A 17,089-nucleotide genomic window follows, 5' to 3' on the forward strand; every position below is an offset into this window, starting at 1 on the left:
ATTCGATGATTTGATTGAACTAGTTTATATATCTCGTCTGATAATTAAAGCTCAAGATGAATCAGCTACAAAAACGTTGATATTCAACTGCCAATGCAATCAGACATTTCACTTTTTTCGAAATCTACAAAAAAAAAAAAAAACTATTCCCTCGAGATACAATTAAAACAGACAAATAATATTAAATAAACTTAAAACAAAGCTAACATAGAAACAAAGAAATACTATCAAACTATTTTGTTTTATTTTGTTTATCAGTTTCGGTAGAAACTTTGCAAAAAATTAGTTTGCTAATCAATAAAAAAAACTCTCCAATGCTTTTCACTTTCGACGAATTCCTCCTCGATACAAACAGAGTTTGAAATGTGGATTTTCTTCATTTCTGACAATTATTCGAAGACATTACTGAACTCGACCACCCGGTACGTACGTTGATGCATCACGCGTTCATTCTTGCATTCTCCTCTCTCTCTCTCTCTCTCCCTCTCTCTTCTCTCTCTCTCTCTGCCTCTAGTTACATCTGCCCTTTTTTGTCGCACAAATGTATACGCGTATACCGGACTGCAAGCTGCAGCGTACATGAGGCTTAATAGACGTTCATACGTGTCCATGAATACTTTTGTGTTTGGGCGGGTGTTGCGTGTTTGAACTTTCGAATCGGGACGTAGGTAGGTATGAACATCGTTAGGTGGCATAACGCGTCACGTGGATACGTGGATACGTGGATACGTGGATACTCATAACACACCTATGTATGTACGTACGCATGCACGCATGATGCATGCGGTCTCTCCGTTCGTTCGTCGGCTCACGATCAGCACGCATTACGATTCAGACAATTGAAGTAGGCGCAGCACCGCTTAATTGCAATCGTTTGCCTGCCGTAGGTGCGCCTTTTTCGCCCTGATAGCTCGAATAATTTCATTGCCCTCGACGTCTGCATGGCAGTGCATGGAATACTCGTCGTAATATGTTACACAACTCCTTCGAGTTGCTCTGCATGTAATAAAAAATGATAATTCGAAAGATTATTGGAACTAAAAAAATTTTTTTTTAGTCTACGGGGTTTTTTCTCTTTCATTTTTATAACCTTCCCAGCATGACGAAAATTTACTTGGCTCGATTTATTTATCGAGAATCTGAGATATGGAGATAATTTTACGCGGTCGTCACGACGAACCAAAGTTAAGAAGAAAAAGTAGGCAATTTCACACGGATCATAGTCCGAGAACTACTTCGAGTAAATAATAGTTTAGTGACCCGTGCGAGTGCGTGGTGTTTATGGCCTACTTCCGGTTTCCTATATAACGAAGTAGGTGGGTATTGTAACGCCCTTATGCATCGCAGGCTTATGATTCTCTTTATCCCACACTGTTGCTCTTGTTTCCCTTAATTCTTATCATTCTTTCCTTTTCCTGCAATTATATTAATTTCTTCAATTCTGGATTAGGCTGCAATTGGGCCAATTCACATAAATTCTAATTTATCATTAGATTCGATTCGATTAACCGAAGGTCTTGACTTTTTTTTCTTATCAATTTATTTTTTTATTTTATTTATTTATTTTTTTTTCTTTCTCCTCTTTCTCTTCTTTTTTTACCACACTTTCAAAGGACGACGAAACGCTTAATCGCCAATCATCATTTTCACCCTTAAATATCGTTATTTTATCGTAAAAAAATTTTACAAGCGGAGCGAAATTTACGGTGAAAACTAAATCAGCCAAAATGGTATTCTCATTGTTTTTCTATCGCGTTTCTGCGTCGCCGCGGTAAAAATTCATCCTTCCTTATCCTCGTACGTATAACTCTCAAGTTTTTTCTTTATTTATTTATTTTTTTATTTTTATTTACGCAAAATGTTTCTCCGTTCACGGTTTGTGCATATAGGGGAGATAACGAGCGACGAACAGTCACTAAAACTTATCGTGTATATGTTTACGCACGATTTACCTTATCACTTGCCCTCCTCACACACACACACATACACACACACTACGCTCTAACGCATCCTTAATTTCGTCAGGCGTTTGCGCTCTGTCCTGTACCTTTTTTACACCTACACACATACCTCTTCCCTATGCTCAAATAATCGGGTTACACACTCCCAGCATCATCTAGGAGCGATTGCATAAGCGCTAAACAAAGGTTGTCTAATGCGTCTTTTGCACGAGAGTCCGGCAGGCAGCGGATATGCAACTAGATAATTACACCAAATCACGATCTAGATTTGAGAAAACAATTTCTTGACCAGCATTTTAATCATACCCCAGTGACGTCAGGATCGAGGGCAGGTACCATCGTCATGTAATTATTGGAGTAGCATGAAGTGCTTTGATATTGTTCGATTCGATTAAGCTGGAAATCGAAGAAACTAGATACGCTTGCAAGACACAGAGAAGAAAAAGGTGAAAAATGAAATGTCGAGATACGGGGTGATTTCTAGTCTATAATTAAGCGTCATAGCTGAAACCTCCGGGGTTCTAAATTTGAAATATCACATCGTCATCGGCACAGCCGCAGGCTGCAGCACCGCCGTCGACCGAGAGAGTTGAAATCGTAACTCATTTATGGTTCCGATGTATCCATGCAGTATCCATGTATCCGTGTCAATCCCTCGTTTAATACCGTTGTTGATGATAAAAGGTTCCATCTTCCAAAAAGCGAATACATACATAAACATTTACTCCGCAAGACTACACTGAACCTTATTTCGCGGCCAAAACTATACGCTGCAGAGAAACGAGTCGACCATTTCTCGCGAGGAATCTCTGGCTTCAAGCCAGTACAACGAACCAAAGCCTCGAAGCTATTTATACCAGAAGCCAGGGTGCGTTTTAACGCGCGATGCAACCAACGACGACGGTCTAGCTCGATGCACCCGCAATCGGTAGGCACCACGTAGCACTTCGGGAGTGCATCGTTACCCTCCTAGCAAGATTAGCGATCGAGGCGGTGGATGGATCAAACGGAATCATCGATCGCATTCGCTACTCGCAGGCAGACGCCTTCCTCGTAGGATCAAAGGAGACGATCGAATTCTCTGGGTAATCGAACCCATCGACCGATCGTTCTTGGCCGTTTGAACGAGGCAACAAAATCGCATAAGTCTAATAATCTTCGTTAATATGCAACCGTTTCTACGTACTTAAGGTCAATACAAACTTTTACAACCGCAATAAATTGTAACTCACTTCCATCATCCTGCAGACAAAGACGTCATTCCAGCATTTTAGTCTGATCAAACCTCTCGATTAGGTAGGCATAGTTTCATTATTTGCGTAGCTGATCGTGAGCGCAATAATAAATTAGTACATATGCCTGCCTGCACACATATGCACTCTGTTTACACGTCAAATGGCACGAGGTGAGCTCATACTTTTCTCGGTATAATGAGAACACACATCCATACGCTCGAAAAGACGACTCTGGAAACCGCAGCCTGCGACGATCGTGCTCCTGAGTCACTCGCCTCCTTGAAGGTTATACTTGTCGGGCTGAACGTTTGTCCTTATATCTGGTCAAACACACGACTCTTTAAGTGCTTTCGAAGCTTGATTTATCGTCGCCTTCACCGCTGACGTTCATCGCGCGTACCTGCTTTAAAGGAAGGAGCTCATTGCAGTCAGGATGTGTAGAAATTGGAGAAAAGTTGCGTCTACGTGTAATCCAAGAACTGAATCCTCTCGCGTTTGGACCACTTTATGGCTTTCCAGATCCCACGACGAATCGATGCTCAGTGTCTGGCAGCAACGAGAGAGAGAGGACTTTGCTCAAGATAACAAACGCTCGAGTGACATCAGCGTCCTGTTTACCTCCAAGGGTTCGGCAAAGGGTTTCTTGAGGTTAAGAGGCTCGAGGGTCACCGACGTGCAACGACACTGCGATACGCGTTACAGATACCTCGAATCAACTCGGGAGATCTTCTGCCTCCATCTTTCTCTCGCCTCTGCAGGCGTTGAAATATGCAGATTCTCTGGGCCAAAAACCCCAAATAAATTCACCCGGAAGGTCGGCGGGATATTCAAACCCTGCAGGTAGACAGTCTCTCGCAAATTGTCTTGCTTTATTTATAAGTTCTTCAACGACGCGTTCGGGGCTTCTATTCTTCTCTAGACTTGCCGCAGTCGTTATCAGTCGTGTAGAAAGTCGGATTCCCTGTTACACTTTCTCGCCACTATAATTATGCTGCTTGGACTCTGGGAAGAAATTCCTTATTCCTAATTCGATGTACTTCACAGTCTTTTGAAATTTCAACTCTTAACGTGACGTGACCTGAATAATGTAGCGTCATTCTGAGGACGATATGACGATAGTTGTGATGAGGAAATCTGTAGCATGTCTTGAAGATTATTTTTCGATATCGTCAATTATACAGTATTTTCTTGTTGTTACTTAAGATCTTGTTCGACTGAACAAATTCAGTGTTTGCATTTTTTTATAACTCTGACGGTATTTTGTAATTAAACTTTTAAGTTGTAACGATAATAATTATTTCATTATAATTTCTTCGTAATCGTGATAAAATTTATCTTCTCTCAGGGCGTTAATCTAATGCGATTAATGAGTAATATATTTTATACTCGTATGAGGAATTAATTGCATCAAATCACGTTTGCGGTCTAAATTGCCAGTTAAAACTACCGCAGAATCAAGTTTCCGAACGATTCTGATTAATTATAAACGAAAATGTTCTCGAAACGTTAAGTTTGACAGTTTGAAAGCTTTATAACATCAACCGAAATGAAATAGAATATCGATTTAATTATGCAAACGGTTATACCTATAAATTGATGTGAATAATCGGAAAACTCGAGTGTATTTAAGGATATGTGATCAGCGTTATTACGGTAGGATCGGCGCCAATTACCGAGTAAAAATTGAACGGCTAGACGGGAGATTGAAGTTTTGCACGTGTTACGCCGCAGGGGTTGAATACCTACATATCCATCGATTTGATGGGATCGGAATGGAGTGAAATGGAATGAAATGGAATGAAATAGAATGGAATGCAGACTGGCTGCGTATACGGGTCTGTATTTGTTGTCGGTTGTGTCCTCGTCTTGTCAACGCGCGTGTATACGACGGTTTACTCGTGGCGAGATTTCACCCCCAGGGCTCGTACTTCCGGTCCTCTTATGGGGTGAAACTCGGGGCATGGCATCGTGCAGTACCACTCGAAGGAATCTAAGGGCTCCCGAGAACAGCTTCGCCGCAAAAGTTGGACGGCGTAACGAGATGAGGTGAATAAGATGATGAGGAGAAAATTCTCAGCGTATAATATATAGTATATAGATGGCACTGGTTGCACGATTTTTTCACTCATTCTATTTTATTTCACGTGATTTAAAAAAATTATAAGTGACACATGAAAGATAGTCGTGACAAACAAAAAATTTTCAAAAAGCTTTCGACTCGTGTTCGTCTTCCCCTTCGAACACCAGTTTTCATTAAATTCTCTCGAGCTATTTACCAATAAACGAAGTAAGTTCTACATCGGTAAATAACAGGGTTGAACAAGAAAATTAAGGCAGGGTCGGTTTTATAGATACAAGTGAGGTAAAAAAAAAAAAAAAAAAAAGAGAGAGAGAGAGAATAAAAGAAACAACAAGAAGTAAAAGTTAAAACGACCCCTTGTTTTGGCCCACCCCGATTTTCATTTCCCCGAAAGGGTTTGAAGGTATGTGAACCAGATACATACAAGCGTAAAGCCACACGCATGTGATACAGTAAACACGTTTCTCGGGGAATATTTTACTCTTCTCACACACACATACACACACAGACACGCGCGTGCATTCTATATTCATGGGTGAAAACGCGGACGCACATGGCTGTGAGCAATAAAGTTAAGAGGTTCCACGCGCTGATGTTCGAACCCTGATGCGAGCGCGCAAGTAATTAGAAATTATAAAATATATTCCCCAAGAAAAATTGCTGATAAGCCCTACTACCATCCATCCTATCTGCAACTGTATTTATACATGTGCACGCACTGCTCTCGATAAGCCAACAATCCATTACATAAATGCACGACCGCTGACCAATCTCGGCTAATTATGTCATCTCGAATAGATAACATATTTTATTAGGTATTTATAGTTAATTTATTTTCCTCCTATCGGGGTAAAACCATGTTACATATATATGTATACAGTTTATGTATACCGCTGTACATACAGCATGATATTGTAACTTGTAGAGGCAGACTCTTGTTTCCTGTTTTTTTTATTTATTAAACTACTTTTTTGGTAACAAATGACGAGTTTTTTGGTTCCAAATGGTCCCCGAAATATTTCTAAGTCGAAAAATAATATAAAATGTGTGATTTATTTATGGGAAAAATAGCTAAAGCAAACAATTGGTCGAAGTTCGTACTTTTCTACGGAAAAAAATCATTTTCTGCTAATCTGCCGTGAAAATTCGAATGCCAATTTTTGTGTGAACCCTAATACACATCAAAAAATTTTACAGATTTTTTTCGAAATTTTTCCATTTTAATTTTGAGATCAGATTTGTAATCACCGACCCCGAAAGCCTATATGTATGCAAAATTCCACGAGAATCGCATGTAAGGTAAAAAGCATGCATGAAAGTGTTGACTAGTTCGTTATCATCGTAAAGTTTATAAACTATATTCGATAAATTTTCAGCCCTGTGCATACCAAACTCTAATAAAAATTGCTGCGATCAACGTTTTTCGTCACTTTTCTTTTTCTCCGGTTCTCGGCCTTCCATCAAAGACCGCTTTTACCGTTTATCTATTGATTTTCACCAGGTGCAAAGGAAGAAGAAAAAATTCTCCGACTACTTGCTCTCTGTATAAAACATTGAGTAACCATAAGAAAGACACACGATCAAATATTTATTTCAATAGTATAACATTTGATAAATATTTTATAATTATATTCGATACTCCGAAATGCTTATTTACCATTACTGCAGTCATAAAACAAAAATTTTTGTATTTCATAATCAGCAAATACAATATTATACAATTTTTGCATATTAAGACCGATAAAATAAATATTTTCTATCATATTATTATTATTGTTATTATGTTCTTACACAGTAAACAAATTAACTGGCTTTCACGCAACTCCAACACCAATTTCATTTCCAATTTCGCCCAAGAAACAAACTTCCAAATAAAGTTTTATACCAATTAATACCTCTGGGAGCTTTATTTTAGAATTGTATCTTTCCGAAGTCGAATCGTATCGAAATATTCCAGACTTTCGAAACATCGCTCGAAGCTGGATAAATTCCGCGAATGAGCACAGAGAAAATTTCATCATTTACCGGAACGATAATTCTAAACAGGAAATCTATAACCCATTCGCAGCGTGCGTAGTTTGACTTCTATACGATTCTCCGAGTTTGTTATAACCCAGAAAGCCTCAGCTTCGATATACCCACGAAATGACGAAGGAACTAAGCCGCTTGTATTTATACCTCACATTATAACCGAGCAGCGCACTTGCTGCGCACAGAGTCTATTTATCGAGTGCAGCACGTATGTGGTTTATACGCCGCGTGCGTCGTGCAGCTTTATCGCATGCGTGTTGGTGGTTATACGGATATCTTATGGGGGAAGAATATTTTTCATTTCGTCGCCTGAGCCACGGCGGAAAATCGGCGGGGGGGGTGTTAGGCATGAAGACATCATCCTACAGGGGCGGATAGGATCCCGCAGGCGATAAACGATCCCGAAATTTCAATTTTCCCCTCGTTTGTCAGGGGAATATCGCTTTCAGTTGTTCCGCGAACAACTTCTGGACGCTGGACGATCGTCGTCTCCAGAGATTCACGCAAACTCCCAACGAATTCACCACCGACAATCCACGGAGGAACAACGTCCAACTGATTTGCCAATTTTCAACCCTCTAGAAACGACGCTTAGTCGGATTGTTGCGCAGTGATAATTCAACGAAGACAGAATTCACAAAAACAAGCATGAACGTGTCCTAGACCTCATTGACCGCCCCACTAACTTACAAATAGCTCGCCAAGTTGGGTTTCCTTATTTCATGTTTTCTGCTCACTGCTATCATATATGTATAAAGTCTAGTAAAATGTACACAGTTTTTGTCGTATGACCCAATTGATTCGTTTTACAGCGTTCAGTTACCCTCAACCCGGTTGTCGACGTTTTCATATTCCTTTCATTAATTAGTCACACTTTATGTCTTGTCATTTTTAGTCATTATACGTATGTACATACATAGCTACGGGTACTTGAGTCAGATCTAGGCGTGATGCAGATTGCACGAGCACTTGTTACAGCCTGTAACAAAAAGCTAATATGACAACAGATTTTTGTACCGAAATAACGAAGGTCGTTTATATCGAACGGGGTGGTAGAACGTAAAAAGAACGAAAATTGCCACCGACGTTAGGTCACCTGGACATTCGGGGATGCGGAGAAAGTGAGAGGAGTAGGTATATAAAGAGGGGATGGCGAGAAGGGCAAGTAGAGTGGTAATATAGCACGGAGTTGCTGGATGGGGTGGATTCGCGATCACGAGGGGGCTGCGTGTGACGTCACATGCCAGAAGCCGTCTCCAAGGCAACCGGTATTACAGCCGATGCCTCCTTCCTCTCTCTTTCTCTTCCTAGAGTCTCTGACATTGTAACATTGCGGTGAGTTTTCGTCTGGAAATTTCGGTAATTACCTACCGTTAAAACGCTGCTGCACACTATGAACGCTAACGTATATAGGTATGATACGTACATCACACTAACTACGACTGAACTATCATTTGCAAGAGAAAGGTGGATTCTACGTTTTGCTGCGTGTTGTTTTAATAGCTCGCCCCATTTCACGGGTGAAATCAAATTTGAAGAGACAAGGTGGACGATGTGAAGGTGGAAGATGTACGTACGTATGAAATGCATCACGAGATCCTCCGTCTCTCCTCCGTTAACAACGAAATGTTCAGTCTACAGGCGCAAACCTTATATTAGACGGTTCAAGAGCTGTCACGGAAAATTAAACAGGTCAGAGATCAGAACTTTAGAAGTTCTGACAACGTGAATGTGGCTAGATGTGTATGGCAAGGTCTCTCATACCTTGAATAAAATAACCTGAAGATAATAAAACAGTCTTGAATTACAGGCGCGTAGGAAAGAACTAGTGACTGGAAGTCAATTTTGCACGAGGCTGAATTTAGTATGTATAACGTTAACTTAACGATACGTCACTAGAAAAAATTATTATTGAGCAATTTTAGGGGTAAATTTCAACGAGTTGGATTTTTGGAATTATTGTTTATTTCGTTTATAATGGTTTACTAAAGTTCTGAAAGTCACAAAACTGCGGATTGGCGATTTTTTCTAAATTAGTGTCTGATAATGAGATAAAAAAAACGTTTTAGTCAAGCTCCTTGATTTCTGAAAACGGATAAGAGAAAACTTTACGTGTTTGAGAATATTGCGAAGTCAAGGATTAATTCCGATCTCAACTAATTGTCATCACGGTCGCTAACTCGTCCGAATATAATTATTTCATGTATTCTGCTCTTTATGAAACTTTTAATCGCGTAATCGAGAAAGTTTGCGAAAAATTTGTCAGACTAAAAAACCGATATGATTTTTCCACGAAACGTGCGGAGGACTGACTATCGCGCATGCAGATATTCATCCCCCGTACAAAATAGAAATTCTTTACTCTGGTTATGAAATTGGATAAAAAATTCTTGAATTGCGTAAGTCAGAAGCGTAAGAAATCAAGATACAATAGTTAACATTGTTCGATTACATACAATCCAGCTAATCGAACCGTATGCTGTTCAAGGGTTCATCTAACTCTCTGACAGATACACATTATCGACGTTAAAGAAACAGGTACGTATCAGAGAAAAGCAAAAAAAAAAAAAAACCACAGGAAGAGGAAGAAGAAAAAGAAGAAGAAATGATCGAGAAGAGTGAGTGCAGTGTGAAGGTAAAAAAAACGTTCTAATCGAAACGAATTTCTGGTCTGTTCCTGCAGCCGCGTCCGCTGCACGAATAAGCGGCGGCAGGATCGTGCAAGGCTAGAAATCTGAATAGAGAATTTATAGAATGGACCCGGTGAGAAGAAGAGGACAGTAATTCATCACCGAGGAGGGTGCGGGGGTTCGAAGATCCGAGAAATCGTTCGTTCCCACAATGATGACGAACACAGAGGCACGTGTGCGAGAGAAGCGGCACATTCAAGCCGCGGAATAAATTATGTAAATACCCCGAATGTGCTGCAGGTATAACTCACCCACATGCTCTGTAAAACCGAGGTACTCGCCTATACATAGGTATCATTCCGCCCGCGGCTGCGGTGTTATCGAATTGAGAACCCCGGCCCAGCATCATCCGAGATGAAAGCGACCCGCCTTGGTCCACCGAGTCTCTCTCTCTCTCTTTTGCTATCCCTCTTGCCCTTTCTCTCTTTCTCTTCTTGCGCTCTCCGTTCGCGAGACTCTGCCGTGCCAAGCTAAGCTGGTAGGTACTCCTCGCAGCCACCATAATCCGACCGAAAAACTTCTCGGACAAAGTTTATTCCTTCTTTTCATCCTCGTCCTTCCTTCCTTCCTTCCTTCCTGCCTTCCTTTCTTCGTTCCTTCCTTCTTTTCTTTACTCTATTGCTAAAAACTTGTTCAGGGTTTGTCCCCCTTATCGCTTTCATTTCTTTCTTCTTTTTTCTTTATTCTCCTATACTCGATATTACTCATACTCTTGATGTAATATCTAAACGGTCAAGGGGGGATGTGAGGATTTTTGTTGGAGGAACCTGGAGGTGAGGTTATATTTATACTGATACCAAGGATATTTTCAGAGTGAAAAATCTTTCTTGGTTTTTGATCGTATTCTTTTTATTTTTCTAGACTTTTCTTTCCTTCAACAGAACTATTAATTATTGTACAAAAAGAATTTCGCATGAGTATATGGCCGATGTCAAGTTCGTACTGAAACGAAAGTGGTAGTAGAAAAAAAAAAAATAAATAAATAAACAAACAAACGCAACAGATCCATTGAAAATGGCTGGCAAACGTTTTTCAAAACCACGTTCACGTAACAGTCTCTTGAAGTAAAATAAAACGAAAAACAAAACTCGTCACTTCGAATCGTAAGTCAGTTTCACATCTGTAAATTTTCATGTATACGTACATAAACAAAATTCCAATGTGGAAATATCAATTCAATGGGAAATTGAATATCGTGTAAGAAAAACTTTGATTTTGGATTACGTATATAACCGAAAATTCCCATTCCTCGCGAAAGTAATTTTGCTCAAAATTTACGCTTAAAAATTAGATAAATAATTTTTCACCATTTTCAAAATCAATCAAGAGATAAGAAACTGCTCGTAACGAACAATAATTTTCTCCTGGTAGCCGAATAATCCGCAAAATTCATCGATCGCCTAGATGAAAAGCGGATAAAACGCACAGTATTCGACGATTGTTTAGATTTTTATTTCCAGTAGTGTACTGTAGGAGGACCAGTTATTCGGTCATCACGCTGCTTAGTGTCTTGATTCACGGCTGGCTGGTTAGGCTTTCCGCTTCGAATTCTACCTCGTCAACACTCGGAATAAATATCAAATTTCCTCCAGAGGTATGAGGGGAAAGGCGCTGGTTCACGGTGAGAAAGAGACTCCGCAGAGTCTTGAGTACCGTGGACTCTCGGTTAGAAAAATTGCCTTATCGATGTCATACAACGTGTTCAGATACTCGAAGAACTGCGTAAATTGGGTTTTCTACTCGTATGGTTATTATATCCTCCTCGTCGATCCTGAAAAAAACTTTACGACGTTACAATGTTTTTTTTCTGATCGTTAAAGGGCGGTTGGGATCGGTAAACCAAATCCAGAATAACGACCAGATTCTGCAGCAGCTTTTATCAACCACCATCTTGAATTTATAAAGGAATTTATTTTCGTCAAATAACTCGTCCATTTTCGATTTTTACCCATGAAAACGGTCGTAAATAAAATCGTAGAAAATATGACAATTAAAAATGGCAGTCGAAGCTGCTGCAGCATCCGATCAAAATTCTCCACACAAACAACCGATACTCTATTAAAAAATCAAAATTATTATATACATATCGAAAAAAATTGACCTTCAAGTATTCTTTTTTGCGCAAAACGATCGGGCGACAATTAGAAAAATCTTTCTCGTATCTCCTCGCTATCGGTGTATGACGTCACTGGAGCCGCGACACTTCGTGACGATTAAAATGCAAATATAACCGTCGAATTTATCGAGCTCTCCCTCGGAGCTTCTATCGAGAGGCAGGAGAGAAAAGCGCAGCTGGGCTGCCGGCTCGGATAGCTCCGGTCCACCGGAAATGAACGCGTCTATCAGCCAATCGGGGCGCTCGGTTCCAACGGTAATCGGGGTGGGGGTAAAAACGGAGGACAAAGGCATCTATCCGGGGGCGCCTCGTCGAGTCGTCGGTCGCCATACTGGCATTCGCTGCACGCTAACAGTACGCGAGCAGCGTTCGAAGAGCGAACGTTGATCCAGCGCAAGTTGCGATATCGGAACTCCTCGTCTTATTGTTAGCGGTCTCGTGTCTCTCGAGCTTTTTGCGCTTTTTTTCTCCATTTCCCCCTCTCCTCCAACTCTGCCGGTTCCTCGTTTTTTTTTTTTCGTTGTTGTTTTTTTTTTTTTCGTTTTGTTGAATTTTTTTTATACTATTTTTTATTTTTGTCCTTTTTCATTTTCTTTTCTCTTTGGAGAGTAACGTTAAGTGCTAGTGTGCAAAAACTTTGTGCGTGATACTATATGTATATATATTGTATATAAATATAAAGTTACAAGTGACAGAGGCAGAGGATTTTCGAAAAGGGAGTGTCAAACGGTGAGCATAACACGTTTTTACCGTTTTCTTATTTTATTTATTTATTTATTTACTCCGGAAAGTCGACTTGACGTTTATGAAATTTCTTTGTCTTGCAATTTTGAATCTCCCTCAATACAACGAAACAATATCGCCACGCTGTCAGCTGGTGTATGTATACCTATACATACCTATATATAATAGATATTTTCTTTATTCAAATTCTTATGCCACTTGCATTACGTAGGTAATTTGAGGGAGAGAAATATGAGTATGGAAAAATTTTGTAAAAATTTTATCATTTAATCTCTTGCTTATTGTTAGGCAAGATGCGGAAATGAGTTAGAATCGTGAACTTATATTCATTCAGACAATGGAATCGTCGACGCGACGCAACGCAACTCGGAGCGCGCAGCAAGTAGCGAGCAGCAGGTTCAATTACCCGAGACACTTAAAAAGTCCTCATTGTCAGACGCAGTTCGGTTAGTTAAGTTCAATGAAAACGTTTGCATCTGTTTAATAAATAAATGGCTGCTGCTGCTACTGCTACTGCTTCTGCTGCCGCCGCCGCCGCCGCCGCTGGCGTTGCTCGTATAATGAATGCATTTGCAACTCGGTAAGACTTACTCTGACTGTGACCCACTTTTAAGTAACCGAAGTAATACTTTCGTATATGTACTCTGTTTGTTTGACGTGAACTGTAGGTACATACAACAAAAATTACACAATTGCCAAAGTAATTGCGGGGCGATAACTTTTTTTTTCTCGATTGTCTCGAATTTATTCGAGTTTTTCAGATTATTATAAGCATGCGAGAAAATAATTCGAATATTTGAAAATCTTGTAACTCAATGACTGATGATGAAGAATCTCTCTTGTTAAAAAGTTTGAACAAAGTTGAATAAAAATAAACAAAAAATATCTCTAACGACTCAAAAACATTCTCTCATCGATGTCTCATTAATTATGTTTCTTAGATTATATATTGGCGAATTTTTGTGGAAATACTGTATATATACTAATACGTTATATATATATATATATATTTGTATTAAATTTGATACGTACTTCGAAAAGTCTGAGACTAATTGCCCACGTAACGTTTGTCACACATGCTCACCGTGATGTAAGTTGAAATGCAACTTACAACCTGCGGTTATATTTTAACTTCTCGAAACTGTGAGAGTTGTGTTGTCTGCAGCTTCAACATCTCTCCGTCTTCTCTTTCTCTCTCACGCCAATTGGCAGGGAACTTTTCAATTAAATTCACTTACGGCTAATGTCCAACTAAAGGGCACGACCCCCATTAGGAAACAGCGTTCCTACATGCGAAAGAATTGTCCCTCATTATTCTAGGCGAGACTAGGAAAAAACGGTGGCGAAACCGCCCTATAATTATACGAAAGTCACTGCATTATCGTATATCGTTCAACAAAGTTCACGTCGATTTATCACATTCCTTGATTTTACTCTGAGACAACAAAGTTGTTGTTTTTTTTTTTTTTTTCTCTCTCTCCTTCTTTATTTCTTTCCGTATTTTAATCATAGCGGAGAGAAGATTTTCTTAACGAGACTGAAGTTAACGTTTATGTAATATAACGATTAATTTTTAGGAAAAATCATTATTTTGCAACTGTATGATCGTCTCAAATTTAGTAGGTAATCTATTTTTAAAATAGCAGACCGTATTCAGTTTTTGGATATTGAACTCCTTTAAAGCCGTTACAAATTTTGAAAACAATAATTTTAGTTTCAATCTTTCGTTATATTAACGTTACTAACTTCAATCTAGTTTATTAACGGTTAACTAAATTCCAGGTAATCCTAAAGTTGCAAAATAACGAGTTTTTGGAATAATAAATTATTGCAATAACGTTAGAAACTTCAGCCTGTTTTATCCTGAGCAGAAAAACAGTTTGAAAGAAATTGAGTATTTATTTCAATTTTTTTTAATTATCTCTTCTCTCAAAACTGATCTGGGAACATCGTTTTCGCAACATATTTTCAAGCCTAGCACTTGCATACGAATTTCATCCCTATGTATTCGCTTTCGATTTTTATATGTATTTTGTATATACATATATATATATATATATATATTCTATTATACGCTCGTCGATCCTCCGAAATCGCGGGTCCTTTGTCGAGAGCACGAAAGGTTAGAGAGAGAAGATCAAGCAGCTCTACAAGGCAGCAACGGATCGGTCAGCTGGGTTCCGTTAAAAGGAAGACGCTCACTAGATCCTCGTATTGTAAATACTTACAAGAAAATTTTCCATACCTACAGATTTCCCATGGTTTCCGGGAGAAACGAGAGGCCCGTCTATGGTGAATTGAAAATCATGCCGAACGTCCGTTGTTAACCTTTGCCTACGTAGGTATTACGTAGCTGATGTTCCACAAACACTTGCAAAAACATCTGCTCCGTTTAAAAAAAAAAAAAGGCCGTGGATGCATCCCGGAACACATTTTGTGTACGTAGGTAGAGCTCTCTTATACCTGAGATACTTTTTTGCCTCTCGAATATCGTCGACGAATGCAATACGACACGTTTGTCTTTTGCCAACGTCGTCGACGAGGTGAAATGAAAATTAAATTTTCTACTATATTCGTGTCTGTATCGTGGATGAAAATTATTTGTTATGTCAATTCTTTTTTTTTTTTTCCAATCAAGCTTAGGAAGTTGACGTTCAATTTCGTTGTTTACTATGTCAGAGCGATCTTTGTAGTAAAAAAAGGAAGCATACTTGGACATACATTCTTATCTAACTAATATTGATCTATTGACATCGTTCATCGTATTGGTTTGATTTAGTAAATACTTTGCAGAGGACATTAGATTGTTGATTAATCCAGCAATTTCAACCAATGACGTGATCGGTATAAGCAAATAATCGATCGTACGTGTACATCGATCAGGAGATATTGATCGACGAATCAATATCGTTGAGAGGAACGAAAAAAAAGAAAGAAAGAAAGAAAGAGGTTATAGATAGAGGGAGAGAAAGTACTTAAAAAATGCATGAATGACTTATTGAAACGTCGTGGAAAAAATTGTCTCATCTTTTCCTCGGCTTTTTTGTTTTTTTTGTTTTTTGTTTTTATCTCTTCGACACAGAATGAATTAATAATATATAAAGAAAATCTGTAGACACTCTGTGGTTTCTTATCTCTCCTTTGGTTACGATTCCTCACCGCATTGCCTTTGACAATCAGTTGGATTGAAGTGTGTTGCCTCGATGCAAGTTGAATAGACGGGCTTGTCACGAATCTGAGCTGTATAACAGCGAAAGTGGTTTCAACCCGACGATGAACCATATGCTTCTATTATTATATTAACGGTATTATCCCACCCTGTCTATTATTGCAATACGTCACTCTGCAGTTGAAGGGACGTAAATGCGTAAATTCAACGCCTTTGTGTCGGCACGTAGGCTTGTGTGTGCAACGCCATGCGCTCGTTACACACCGGGTGTCTCGGCTTTAACCGATAATAAATTAAACACCCACCCACCCTGTAAGCTGGGTAATAGCTGTGCAGCTGATGTGGGAAAATCCTACTTTGCACAATATAATTCTACGAGAACAGCTGACAACTGAACACTCGGTGAACAAGTTTATTCTACGACTTATCGTACTGTTAACGGGGTGGCCACACACCTGGAAAACCTGGAAATGTCAGGGTAACTGAAAAGGGATCGTGGAAAAGCTGGTTTTGTCCGGGGAAATTTTTTATTATGTCATTCAAAACACTGAAAATAGCAGTCTTCCATCCTGGGAATTAGAAATGATTTTTTTTTTTTTTTAGGTATACAAGATTACTTTTTTTTACCTTCGAGAAAACATATTCGCTTATTAAAATCACTCTTTTGTATATTATGTTTTTCTTTGATTCTAATTGAATTTCAAAATCTATAAATTATACAGAGTTGATAAGCTGAACGATTTATGTTTTAGTAATTTACTAGAACAGGGAAAATTAAGTTTTAGCTTCTGGTAAACATGGAATTGTTATGGAATTTTTTCCCCAAACACTTGCGTGGCCATTCTGCTGTATATTATATTATACTATATGTATATTGTATTAAACCCATGAATGCGGTAGGAAAAAGTTTCTGAAATTAAAAGAAGGGAAATTTTTTCTTTTTTTTCTTTTACCCAACACATTACAATGGAAAACGGAAAAAGGAAAATCATAATAAATCGTCTGACATGATCGTTCGGAAACTTAGATGCGGTTATACGTGTAGGTAATTGGAGTTTTGAAA

At 39.0% G+C, this 17,089-nt stretch overlaps 1 protein-coding gene across 5 annotated transcripts in view; it reads left to right on the plus strand.

Moving 5' to 3' along the window:
• Window positions 1–17,089, plus strand: part of LOC124411381 (dystroglycan 1-like) — an 86,342-nt gene that overhangs the window by 26,999 nt on the left and 42,254 nt on the right. For 4 of the 5 annotated variants that reach the window (XM_046890476.1, XM_046890502.1, XM_046890496.1 and 1 more), the window contains exon 1: window positions 12,721–12,842. The exons of the other annotated variant lie outside the window; for it this stretch is intronic. The gene's annotated coding sequence lies outside the window, so the exon portion shown is untranslated. Of the gene's footprint in view, window positions 1–12,720; window positions 12,843–17,089 lie in introns of those variants that run through there. 5 annotated transcript variants of the gene reach the window in all.

Source organism: Diprion similis, chromosome 2, assembly GCF_021155765.1.
Source record: "Diprion similis isolate iyDipSimi1 chromosome 2, iyDipSimi1.1, whole genome shotgun sequence".
In the NCBI taxonomy this organism is placed as follows: Eukaryota; Metazoa; Arthropoda; class Insecta; order Hymenoptera; family Diprionidae; genus Diprion; species Diprion similis.